Source organism: Molothrus aeneus, chromosome 3 (assembly GCF_037042795.1).
Source record: "Molothrus aeneus isolate 106 chromosome 3, BPBGC_Maene_1.0, whole genome shotgun sequence".
NCBI classification, from domain to species: Eukaryota; Metazoa; Chordata; class Aves; order Passeriformes; family Icteridae; genus Molothrus; species Molothrus aeneus.
In genome coordinates, this window is record NC_089648.1 from 37,069,238 (window position 1) to 37,082,616 (window position 13,379).

Below are 13,379 nucleotides of genomic sequence, written 5' to 3' on the forward strand. Positions count from 1 at the left end.
TTTTTTTTTTTTTCCTTTAGCTTTGGATGGTTATTTTGGGTTTTTTAAAGAGCCAATAAGAGGATGGCAAGTACTCTGAACATCCTCATGATGTTCAGAGAGGAATCAGACTTCAACTTGAGAATGAATTCAGGTGAAAAGTTCTGTCCCGTTGCTGGCAGTAAAAATACAGACTGATTTCAAGAGTCTTGTGACTCAATAATATAAAACTTTTGATTTTCTGATTTGTGTTATGTAATGCAAATCCAAAAGGATTATTTTGATGTAATTTCTGAGGGGTCATTATTAGATGCTGATTTTAAATACAGTTGTGTTTTGACAACTTAGAGATAAATCCCCTGCTTACAGAAATGATGGCTTTACACAGAGTAGTGTAAATTATTTTGATGTACAGCAAACCTTAGTTGTTATTCTAATCAGGTTGCAGTACATTTGATGTATAACTCCAGTCCTCCATTTACACTACAGCACATAAATTTGTGCATGCGTGTGCATATTTATACTTATAAATACACATGTACCCAAACTGTACATACAGGTATATTTATATGCACACCAAAACTTTATACACACAAGCATATATGAAAATATATACACAGAAGCAGATGTATATAAATCTGTGACCTCTAGTGATCTATGATAAAGAATTACAAATTTGGTAGGGAACAAATACAATTTTCTTTTTTTTTTTTCTTTTTTTTTTGGTTTTTTTTTTGTTTGTTTGTTTTGTTTTGTTTTTTGGGTTTTTTTTGTTCTTTTGTCTGGAATGGGTTGCACACCCTGTGAATGGAGCTAAAGAAAAGCATAAGTTACAGCACAGAAGGGAAATGGTTTTGATGTTTATGAATCACTACTGTCAAATTTCTGCAAGTAAAATACAATAGACAGGGTATATATACACAGCAGCCCCCTTCATGTTTAAAACATTCTAGAGAGCTTAACAAGTGATAACCTAAGATAAAGCTGCTGTTGGGTCAAAGAATGAATTAAACAAGTGTTGCCTTTAGTCTTGACATGAAAGCATTTACAGAGCCAATGTTCTAAATCTCTGCTGGCAGAATATTCAGAGGTAGAAAACGATAGAGCACTTAAGATGCACAGGCCCTTTCAGCTATGGATTTATAATGATATTTCTGTAGAGCATTTGTAGAACACAAAACCTGACTTGGGCAGTAAGGAAGTAATACTTCAGCTGGATATGTAGGGCCTGGAAATTAGATATGCAGCTGGAATTTTAAGAGCTAATGAAAACCTGAGAATAGTTCACCTTCTGGGGGATGGACAGAAACAGCATCTGACTTTGTGAACCTTCCCCCCCCCACCCCCCCAACCCTTTGCTGCTTTCTTAAATTCACGTGACTCAAGGCTTTTTCTTGCTTGTACATTTTGCAGGTACACTTCATGATTACACAACTGCCAGGTGAAAGCTCCTAAATGGGTGTCGCTAGTGCAATGGTTCAGTCATAGTTCATCCAACAAACTACTTCCTTTTATCCTTAGTGAATCAGCCTGAAGCAGGGGAGAGGGGAAATTTCCCTCTGTGCCCAGTCACAGAATGCAGCTGAGCAGTTTATTGTGTTGCTGTCATTGTGTGGACAGATACCTGTCAGCCAAGATTTAGAAAACTGGAAAGATCTGGGTGGATGCCCCTTCCTATACAGCATCAGAAATCTGAAGGATGGTTATGGCTTGCAGCTGTTCCTTGACTGATCCTAACAATCAATCCAGCTCTTTGTTATGGGCCATACTCTGTTATAGTCTTGGTCTAACATTATATTAGAATGTAATTAATTAGAATTTCTCTCTTCTTGAACCTCAAATGTGCTTTTAAATAAATTGCATTCACTTTTAAAAACTCTGTTTCAAGTGTAAAAAGCCTCCAGGAAAACCAGAGTGGATAAGAACAGAGAGGAAACTCTGAGGATGCTTAGAATTAGCCAAGCCTCCAGTCCCAGACAGAAGCCTTTCATCACTCCAAATTTTTCATGTAAAATGTAGGGCTAAGGACTAAATTGTCCTTGATCAAGATTTGATTTTTTGAACAATGTGTTTCAGGATCATTCCAGTAAAGAGTGAATGTGGATGAATTTGAAAGAAAGTGGACTTTAACTGCTTAACTCCAGATTTGCTATCCAAATCTCCTTGGTTGCCCACACTCCATCAGTGTCATGACTTTTGTTTTCCTTTCTGTAAGCTCTATAAATGCCCAGTATTCCTGACTGCACACAAAACCTCTTTCTGAGCATATGCAGTCTGAGATTCTGAAAAGTATGTGAACAAACACTTGTTATAGAGTACACCTCACCCACAGGGACAGGATCATCAGACACCAAACAAACCAGACAAGCACCTGTATTTCCTATGAGACACTGCTGGTTAGGAATGCCGTGCACGGGGTCTGTGCCCTCGGCATCCTGCCAGAGACCAAGCACATCACTCCATGCTGGGCAACGGGCCCTAACCTTGGCAGGACATCTAGCTTAAGCACAAGGTCATTCCCCTGGGCTTACTGTACCCGCACAAAAAAATGCAATGTGAGAGACTAACAAAATCAGAAGCAGTAAGGGCACTCACCTGCACTCTTGGAGATGTTGGGAGTTCAGGCCCTCTCACACAAAAGACAACCTTTGGACAAAAAATTGAACTTTACAAATCCATTCCTTTGTGTAGATCCCATTTATATCCCCAAGATTTATGTAAGGTGTGGCAGCACTTTTACTCAATGTACCATTTCATTTTACCTTCATAAATGGCTTCAAGGAAGTTTACCTGAAGAGTGGGTGCTTCCTAAGGATTGGCAGATGATGGCAGTAACTCATTAGCACTGTAGATGAAGGGGGCTGCAGCACACATTTCCTACCACAGACATCACTTCTCCATAGTATAGAGCAACCACTCCATGACCATGCTGCCCAGTATCATTAGGTGTAAAAACTGCTTAAAAGGCTGCTGCTAATATGTACTGGAGGTTAATTGCAGGACTAGGGAAAGCTGATGTTTGCCTGAAAACAAACACCATATACATTTGTAGTGGGAAGTTGTAAACAAGGAGGCATGCTGGGTACGTAGCCTCAAGCTAGCAGAATTTTTAAAAAATCTTGAGATTTGTCTTTACATTATTTATAGGCTGGAGAAGATTCATTGTTTGTGAAACAACAGGAAGTCTTTGTGCTACATCTATCGACAAACTGAAACCTTCTTGGAGTGAAATTTGCTTTGATATCCTGTAGAGATTTCCTCCTAAATTCTGAGTTTCTTAAATATGCTGCTCTGAAGACTGCTCCTTCTCTCACATGCTCATTTTCTTGCTATGCCTCGTATGGTGCGTGAAACATTTCACAGTGAACTAAACCCCATGTGGTGGAAGAGAATTATCAAGGGTGCATGGTATCTTTAAAGAGAAAATTAGTAAAACATTGATTCTTATTAACTCAAATAAAAACAAATATCACTAAAGCACTAGCAAAGAGTGAAAAAACTGTTATGTACACAAAGTTGGTGTGTTCTCTGCAGAACCCAGCATAAGCTAAACATATAACTTTTATAATATTATCAGAAAGCAGGGAACAAAGCAAGAAAGAGAACTGAAAGACTAATTCCTCCCCCAGGAAAACAAGACACAACATTGTGTCCTAAGAGAATATTCTCTACTCACTGTGATCCTTTATCCTTAGTGGCAATGCGAGAACAGTCAGCAAAGGCTCAGTGGGCAATATTCCATTGCTTGTAACTCTTCTGAAGTCCAAGATAGCACACCAGAGATTAACACAGCCCATATCAGACTAAAACCTGGGTTTGCATTTTATATATTTTGATTTATTGAACTGCAGTAGCCCCTAGAGGCTCTTAGCAGGACTGCTGTCCCATTGTGTTCCATGTGCTAACAGGAGAGGACAATGACGGAACAATGACGGAACTCTTGGGCCCTCCCTTGGACTTCACTGAGGTCTGGCACAAGCTCAGAACTTTTCTGTGCTTTCTTTCCAGAGATCAGCTTCTTGTCCTCTTTTGTATGAATCACTGAGTGAGGTTCTCTAATACAGACCCTCAAAGTTGGTGGAGCTACTACTACACACAGCTTGCAGTTTGCACCAACTCATCCTCACCTGTTGCAAACAAAATCTCCTTTGCCAGAGGGAAACAATGACCCTGCCATGTTGTAGATGGGCTTCACAGCAGAGATCTTCTATTAGCCAATCCCAAGAGCTAAGGAAAAAACAACAACAACAAAGATAGGAAGGCAAAGCTAGCAGTACAGCTGCCAGAAAAGCACTAGAATAGTCAAACAGGAGCTTCAGTCATTCCCTCTGGGCTGGGAAGAGAGATATCTTGTCATGTGGAGCTGTTAAGAGAAAAGTAATTAAAAACTAAGGAAAAAAATAAAAGGAGACCAGCAGGAGTAACCCCTTTAGAACAGATGCTTTAAATTGATGGACTTATTTTCCTTTATGTGGGGAAAGTTGGGTTTTTTTGGAAGGGGGAGGTGCTTGTGTCTCTTCCTTTGCATTGCCTAATTCTTGAAGCTATTCAGTTGCTCAAGAGAGCAAGTTGCTCTTTACTACTAGATAGACTTTATGCAATACGAAAATACCACTACATACTGCAGGGACAGTCAAAGGATGGAAGTAGATGTGACAGTAATACTGGATCCCTGCCCATTAAATATATCTGAAAACAGCCTCTGGTGCAGCTGGCACTGGCTAATAGGCAGTTTAACTTTCTCAGCATACTGTTGAGTCCTAAATCTGCTTCGAGCACAGTAAATGGCTCTTGCTACATTGCACGATGTGTTTTATATAAGTAACATTTTCTTTTTATATTAGGTTTCTTCAAAGGATGTTAAATAGTTTAGAAAACTTTCCAAAGCTCATTAAAATCTTGCAAAAATCAGTAAATATATTTTAAAATTTTGTTCAATGCAATCATTGAAAGCAGTATTACTTCTGTCATGGAGATTCATCCCAAGGTGGATTTACTGTAGTACATTTAAAGTCCAGAGGTCTGAAATTCTAAAACAACACTACTCAATTGGGTGGGAAAGGATGTGCATGACAAAAACACATGTATCAAAAAGACAGCAAAGAAGGCTCTTGTTTTCAGAAGATAATCTTCAAAAATAAGAATGACCTGATCCAGAGGGATAGGGCTTCCTAGTCACCTGCCAACATCAGCTCTGCAGAGCTTTCCTCAGTGACCTCTTCTATTGCAAATCTTTGCCTATCAACGCTTACTGAGGCTGGAGGGAGCTCACAACTCAAGATTTTCAGTTGTGGCAATTTAATGCCAATTCCTCTGCTAGCTGTGACATGAGGTCCTCAGAGGGAGATGTAGAAGGCACCTCTTTGCATGTGTTTTTCTCAGTAGCAAGCCAAGACTGGTTTCTGCTCCTCAAAGATAAGCACTCAGAGAAGAGGACAGAACAAACAAGAATGAACAGGAAAAATCATCCAAGCACAGAGTAGAAGAGTAAAATCTGACTTACCAGAGTGTGTTAGTGTGTTACTGCTGCAGACCTGCTATAGACACATAGGAGATTAAGGAGATAGAATACAATCCAACCACAACCACTTGTTCTGTAGCTATTTTTTCTTTTCAGTTAAAGAAATCCAAATAAATTCACTTTTCAACATTTTAGCTCTCTAGTAGAGGCTCAGCAGTGGAGGGGAGGCATGGACCCTGTCAGTCTGCTGGGGCCAGACACTCAGCTAGTTGTGGAAGGGAGCACAACACGCTGCTTGGCAAGGATGCTCCTTGAGTACAAGTAGCACAAAGCCCACTCTCTGCTCATGGACCAAATTTCATACCTTGAACCATGGGTTCAGCCAGACATTTGTTCTTGCTGGGAATATGATTATTCAGCTTTTCTTTGGGTTTGATCTACAGACCCCATGCACAAAGGTAGGGGCTCAAGGCAGGAATGCTTAGAGGTTTCACTTATATAAAAACTGGGATATAATATAAAATTTCACAGAAGGTAAGCAGTACAAATAATCATTTATCACATCAACATGTGAAATTGGTGGTATTAATAGCATGTCTAATAATTTTGTTAACTCAGAAAAGACGCCCTGGACTGGTATCACTAATGACAGCACTTCATTGTTATGTAGATGAAGCTTTGAGCCAAAAAGTGGAGTGGTACTCTTCATACTACATTTTTGTCAAACAAAGACAAATCTAGCCTTGCTTTTAGCATCTCTATAGGACTTTTTATCCATAAGATCCAGAACAGTTGGGGCTACCCTTCTGCTAGGTATGACCAATACAAATTTAGCAAGAGCAGTTGCAATGTACTTAAAGATGTAGGGATGACCTTAAAATCCAGCCTCTCTGGATCCATTCTCATCTGCCTACCACAAAAGGAAATCTAGCCTGACATAGTTGTTCCACATAAAGTGAGCAAATCCTAAATACTACAGTTGTACCCCCAGTACAACTAGTGCCCCTTCTAAACTCCTAGTGCCTCTACTAAACTGCTTAAATACAGTTCTTCCAGAGAAATGCTGACAATAGGAGCAGAAACCATTGCCTGTAATGTGCACTTAGAACTAGCCCAGAGGTAACCAAAATATCCCCAGCCCCTGGTGAGCACTTCAGACCTACATGGTTTCCAGCTCAGAGGGAATTCACAGAGCTCCAAGACTGTGCCAATTGATTTGATGGGCCACTGCAACTTGAAGCCTGCAGTATGTAATATAATAATGTGTTTTCCTTGGGAGTTTAAATTTTCTTCAGCCCAGGCTCTGTAGCTAGTTTGCACAATGTAATTAGCAAAATTTGTTGCTGCAATTGGAGTTTGCAGTAGTGCTTCAATCAGGATATGTGAAGCACAATCGAATCTAATTCATTTTGTCCTGACTGTATGGACTGCAGAATGCTAGTGCAAGTAAAAGATTATGAAAATCCATTATTTTGTCACCAGAGTAAAAGCTCTGCCTATGAATACGTACACAAAGCACACTAGGTGTAAAAACAGCAGCCATTTTACATGGTCACTTCTGGAAAAGCATTTAACTTCACAGAGTGAGAGAATGCAACATGGGACAGTTGTGGGTTTAATTCAGGCAACTATCTTCTGTGATAAAGATCCTTAGAGAGAGGTTCTACCATTTTAATCACAGCAGTAGAGTGGTAGGACTCTGTGTGTAGGCAAGTGATAAATTCTGAGAGCCTATTCTGAGCTATCACATTCCTATACTCTCACTTTACAGTTCTTTTTGCAGCCCTCCATGAGTTAGGATGAGCTATAATATAATATTGACTTAGATAAAGGCAGAATTTGCAGGTGGGGCATGCTGAGAGAGGTTTGTGTATTTTGGGTGGGTGCTCTGTATCTCAGATCTATTCATTCACTTCTGACTTGTAAATAGCAAAAACATTTGTTATTCAATTTTCAAAGACAGCATAATGTGTTGGTCTATCACACTCTGTAAGTTGGCTGTCAATAGGAACTTCTGAAACAGCCCACCCCTTCATGGCTGGAAAATACTAAATAGCAACTACCAAAATGTAAATGCTTGCCTTTTGTGTTTTTCAGAAAACAAGAAAGCAAAATTTGAACATTGCCTTTTCCAATAGAGATTCTTTTATGTGCTGACACTTACGAACTTTTTAAATATCATCACCTTCTAGCTTCATTCACTATATCACCATTAGCTTTGTGCTCTGAATAGCATGGTTAAATCATTGTGAATGCTGTGGTTAAATTATTAATGTTGCCTTGGTTGTTAATCCAATGCTGACTGCTTGTTACTTTGGATTGTGTGGCTGGCTACAGCTCATTGCCTTTTGTCCCTGTCTTCCCAGGGTACCATCTCTAACCAATTACCTAGTCTGATGCTTTCTTCTTATTCTTGCTAGCTTTTCATTTGGCATCACACCAACAGTGCTAATAAAACCTGGATTGGACCTGGAATGGGGAAGCTACATTTTTTTCCATGGAGCAAGCCCAGCTCAGTCTGAAGAACAATAGGCTTCTCTGCTTTGCCATGTCAGACCTTGGCTGAGATACTGAGGTAGACTAATTAATGCTATTTCTGCTACTGTCACCTACACCCAGGGAGGTAAACTCTTACCACATGGCCAAGGTCGTGCTATCAACAATTCCTTGTACCCATGCAGGCCCTCTGGATTTGAACCAGCAACCCAAAACTGAGTCTATAGCCTGCACAAATTCCTAGAGCTATCTAATGATTTTGCCATGGATTGTTTCAGCAGCGTCCAAAATGTCACTTAAACCAGTGAAGTCAGTAATGGATCATTTAAAGGTATTTTCCTCTGAACTATTTCATTTTGGTTTTTATGACATTCAGTGTTGTATTGGTATATCTTTAGTATACCTTATATTATACACAGATAATAGATAAGAATTGCTTAGAATACTTTAAACAACCCATCAAAATTAAATGTCTCAGCAGTGTATTTTGAATTTTCTCCATAAAAAGTAAAAAAATTCAACTTGTGCAAAATACTCTGATTTATGTAAAACAATATGTTTAATGGACAGTTGGTATTCATCTACTGCTACAGTAGCTAGAGGCACTACTGTGATACATTTATTTGGCATACCAGAATATACTTGGATGTTGTTTTTTTAGAAATATCAATCAGTTAATTAGTGAATTAACATTCAAAGGTTAACCTGACATACCCAGAGCATCAAAGGCTACTTACTTTGTGGATCTAAATCTTCTCTCCCTTCTATGGTATCCTTGGGCTTGATTTGGCTGTTCGCTGGCTGTGCCGGATCACAGAAACACAGAATATTAAGGAGTTAGAATGGCCCTTAGAGATTACCCAGTCTCAACCCCCCTTCCATGGGCAGGGCACCTCCCTAGACCAGGCTGCTCTAGGCCCCCATCCAATCTAGCTGTGACCACTGCATCCACAACCTCCCTGGGCAACCAGTTCCAGTGTCTAACCACCCTCACAGTAAAGAATTTCTTCCTAATATCTAAGCTAAATTTCCCCCTTTTCAGCTTGTACCCATTTATTCTTTGTCCTTTCACTAGAATTCCTGAGGGAGAGTCCCTCTCTGGCTCCCCTGTAGGCCCCCTTCAGACACTAGAAGGCTGCTATGAGGTCTCCACACAACCTTCTCCAGACTGACCAGCCCCAACCCTGAGCTTAGCTCATGTTGGTTAGAACATGGCACTAGTAGTGTCAAGGTTTTGGGTTTAAACCCTGTTCAGGCAATGCACTTCGGAGTTTGACTCAAAAGTCCATGTGGCTCCCTTTTAATTTAGAATATTTTGTTTATTCTTTCCCAACCTTTCCCAACTTTATGGCCCTCCTCTGGATTTGTTCCATGTCCTTATGTTGGTGGCACCAGAACTGTGTGCATTACTCCAGGTGGGGTCTCACAAGAGCAGAGCAGAGGGGCAGAATCATCTCCTTTTGGCCATACTGCTTTTGATGCAGCTCAGTACATGGTTGGCTTTCTGGGCTGTGAGCACACTGCTGGCTCATATTGAATTTTTCATCAACCATCACCAAGCCTTTCTCTTTAGGATTGCTCTCAATCCCTTCTCTGCCCACCTGTAGATGTGTCTGTGATCACACCAGGGACACCAGGTAGGAACCTGCATGTCTCTTTGTTGAACTTCATGAAGTTTCATGGGCCCATCTCTGAAGCATGTCCAGGTCCTTCTAGATGGCATCCCTTGTCTCCAGTGTGGCGACTGCACCGCAGAGCGTGATGTCTTCAGCAAACCTGCTGAGGACACACTTGATCCTGCTGTCCATGTCACCAGCAAAGATGTTGAACATTTCTGGCTCCAGTACTGACCCAAGGCATACCACTTGTCACTGGTCTCCATGTGGGCAATGAGCTGTTGACCACAACTCTGGATATCATGGTCCATGCCTGCTTTCCAAAACTTGGGAAGCAGAAGCACAGATGTGCCCATTGCAGTTGCCTTGATGGGAGCCTGTCATCCACGGGGCACTGGAGTCCAGGAGAGCAGAGCAATGAGAGCTCACCACAGTTATCTCCTCTTTGCAAGGAGGTGCTCATGCTAAGAGGGTTGCTTGTGTTTCATGGCCCCATGTAATGCCTGCTTGTTCCTCTCATGTGTCAGGAACTCATGATCTAAGTGGAAGAGGCCTGCACTGAAGTGATTTTCTATATATGTACTAAATATGTATTTCTTTATTTATCCATACCTATATAAATGTATTTATATAAAATCCTCATTGTATTTAGATGGTTTTGACCATATTTGAGGAAAAAGATGTTATAGTGAAACACTAAACAGTCTTATTTGCTTTCCCAGATAATGTTATTCCTTGGTATAACTGGGAAATGAAAATTAGCAGCCTTTGTCAAACGGAGGGCAGCTAAAGTGCCAGGAAGGAGGACAAGCCACAGCTTCCAGAGCAAAGAACACAAGGCTGCCTATCACCACTATCTCTGCTCCTGTAGAAAGCCACCCCAAAACAGCCCATACCAGCCCAGCAGAGGCAGCACTCTCTGCCCACCAGCCTACTTGCAATCCCTCTGGGGAAGGCTGATCTCCTGTCCACTCTTGGCAGAAAGCTCAGCAAAGGAAACTTTTGTACCAAGTGTGTTGGGCAAGCCAGGCTACTGCATTCTGAGTTTGACCCAGAAAGAAAATTAGCAAAAGCAGCAGACAGATGTATTGACCTCAGCTACCATCAAAGATCCCCTGCTTGACATCTGTGTCCGTACAAAAGGTCTTTGCTGTAGACATTGAAACAGATGCCAGGCCTTCCCGGATCTTTTGCAAGATAGAAGATCTTTAAAGTTGACTGCCTGCTATGTCTTAGATACACCTCTTTATCATCTTGTCTCCGTAACAATTTGCTACTTATAAAGTATGATAGCACCAGTAAGTCAAGTAGCTCTTTGCTTTGGCTTTCTTGTGGAACATCTGTCATGGGAAGTCCGCTGCTTTCAATAGTCTTGTCAGAACAACCTTCTGGAAGAGAGTGAGGAGAGCATTTACTTGTAAAGAGGCAGGAACAGGGATTCATCCCAGAGGGAATATTTGTTTTGCCTACACCACAGAAAAAAGCCATTCCTGAAAAAAATGGCTTACAAGGAATAGTTGAATTAATGGTGAACTAAGTTTTTCTCCGTGACAGGCAAAAGCAAAAGATATTTGCTATATCTCAGTCAATGTTATTTGCCATCTGGTAGTAAAGGGTTCATTCCCATCTGTACTGACAGTCCAAGTCCAAGAGTCATCCTGATCTCTGCAGCAAAAGCCATGAAGAGCCTCTCATTGGTGCCAGTGAGAGCTCTGAACTGAGGCTCCTCAGTAGCCCATTATGTGCCAGGTCAGCTCAGGACAGGCCAAACAAATGATCTGCTTTGGGACCAGGGGAGGGAGGGACATTTCTTTGACTTTCTGTTTCTTAAAAAAGAGCAGATAGAACTTTATGGCAGAAAGCAAGGAGAAAAAAAAAAAAAGAAAATTAATCATTAGTACATAGGATTCATTTATATTTTAGATCAATTTTACAAGAAATCTGAAGCAAAACTCAAACACTGACTGCCATCAATGAAAAAAAAATTATAATGAAAACTCATGATTTAAGGAATCATGAGTACTCCTTGCATATCAATTTGTGCCTTCCTTTGCTCAAAGTTGTATTTCTTGCCTGAGTTAAGTGAAAGATACAGAATCCTCAGAAATAATAAAAGCTCTGCATATTTCTTGGCTATCTTCAGAATAAACTTTGGAAGGCTGAGCAGAAAGAGTGAGACCCTGTCAGTGGCTCTGTGGAGAAGAGACAGCAATGTACATTCACACATTTAAACATCAAAGAGTTCATGCAAGAAATAAACACTTTTTAAAAATGTTCCAGCACTTAAGGATTTTCCATCAGAGCTCTAAACAACCACAAATTCAAATCCATAGGAAAACCAACACACTATATCAACAGCTTACAGAACAGCTTCTCCTATTTTCTTTACACTTTTTTTATTTCCATCCCTAAATGTATTACAAAAATGAAATGCATATAATGTCCCATTTTCCCCAATTTTCTTTCTTTCTTTCTTTTCTTTCTTTCTTTCTTTCTTTCTTTCTTTCTTTCTTTCTTTCTTTCTTTCTTTCTTTCTTTCTTTCTTTCTTTCTTTCTTTCTTTCTTTCTTTCTTTCTTTCTTTCTGCTTGTTTGCCTCCTTCCTTTCTTTCTTTCTCTACTCATATATTTTCAAAACTCAGCCCATGTACAAATGAAAAAAAGATCATGAAGGTCTGTCACTGGTGCTTGCTAATTTTTCTGAAAGCAAGAATTGCCTTGACAAGGAAGACTTAGTAAAAACTGAGATTTGACATACAGGGAATCTTTTTTTAGAGTAGGGAAAAGCTAAAATTTATAAGAGAAATAGGAAAATAAAATGCTTTATTTCCAAAACAGTCATATAAATTCCCTGACATGAAACTAATTGATAATTTCTCTGTTTTGATATTTCAGGCAACATGACTGAAAGGTCCAAGAAACTTGGTCATTAAGTGAAGGCCTCGTTTCATATTCAAATGCAAAAACATCCCCTACAGTATATTTCCTATGATGGGTTGCTCTTTTTAGGCATATAGTTATCAGTGACACCTGAAATATGTGATTACAGCTTTCATTCCCTTTAGGCAGTTTGTTACAAGTATGCATGTTGATAATGGCTAGCATGTATTTATATCTTACTTCCCAGAGCCCAAAAGGGCACCTTGGTCTTTCCCTATAAACAGCACTTAAATACAGTTAATGGATGCTAGCAGCTGCTTTGCCATTAACTTCTCTTGGGCCAAGAAGGCAATGCAGACTTTAATTATGCAGGTCATTGCGGAAAGCATTCCCAGAGCCCGGTGAGATATATCTTGCTTATTGGAAATTTTGTGTTTTCACATATCTGAATACGAGCCAGGGTTTTTTTCCCTCTGCTATGAGGATAGAAAATTCACATTTGGGCCAAGGCATAGACTGGGGTATTTAATTAACAGTATACCCAGCTCCTGTTTTTCTGTTCTTCTGAGTGTTTTTCCTTCCTTCCTTCCTTCCTTCCTTCCTTCCTTCCTTCCTTCCTTCCTTCCTTCCTTCCTTCCTTCCTTCCTTCCTTCCTTCCTTCCTTCCTTCCTTCCTTCCTTCCTTCCTTCCTTCCTTCCTTCCTTCCTTTTTTCTTCTCCTTAAGGAATAAGAATATCTCTTGCCTTAAAAGTAGACTCAGTTTTTCAAGACCAGCTAATCTGGGTAGTTTGGTGAGTTTATTTTCTAGGAAACAACAAAATGCAGAGTGCAAATGGAATTGCTTTAACAGCTAGCAGGACAAAATCTGTGTGAAATTTCCCCCACTGTCTCAGCTGTTCTCACTGTATGCCAAATCACAGTTTCAGATGGCTGAAATAGATTAATCTCT

General features: G+C 40.1%; 2 long non-coding RNA genes across 3 annotated transcripts in view; both read right to left on the reverse strand.

The window, feature by feature from the left end:
* LOC136554608 (uncharacterized) overlaps window positions 1–3,747 on the reverse strand; it is an 82,003-nt gene extending 78,256 nt beyond the window's left edge. Inside the window, exons 1-2 of one of the 2 annotated variants that reach the window (XR_010783355.1) lie at window positions 3,656–3,747; window positions 2,575–2,625 (exon numbers count right to left, since the gene is read on the reverse strand). This is a non-coding gene — a long non-coding RNA (uncharacterized lncRNA). Of the gene's footprint in view, window positions 1–2,574; window positions 3,618–3,655 lie in introns of those variants that run through there. The other variant, XR_010783356.1, reaches the window with a different exon arrangement.
* A 1,747-nt stretch (window positions 3,748–5,494) lies between these two features.
* On the reverse strand, window positions 5,495–13,057 carry LOC136554609 (uncharacterized). Its single transcript, XR_010783357.1, has 3 exons — window positions 9,538–13,057; window positions 8,674–8,737; window positions 5,495–5,513 (listed from the first exon to the last, which is right to left on the reverse strand). It is a non-coding gene; the product is annotated as an uncharacterized lncRNA (long non-coding RNA).
* Window positions 13,058–13,379: the final 322 nt, after the last annotated feature.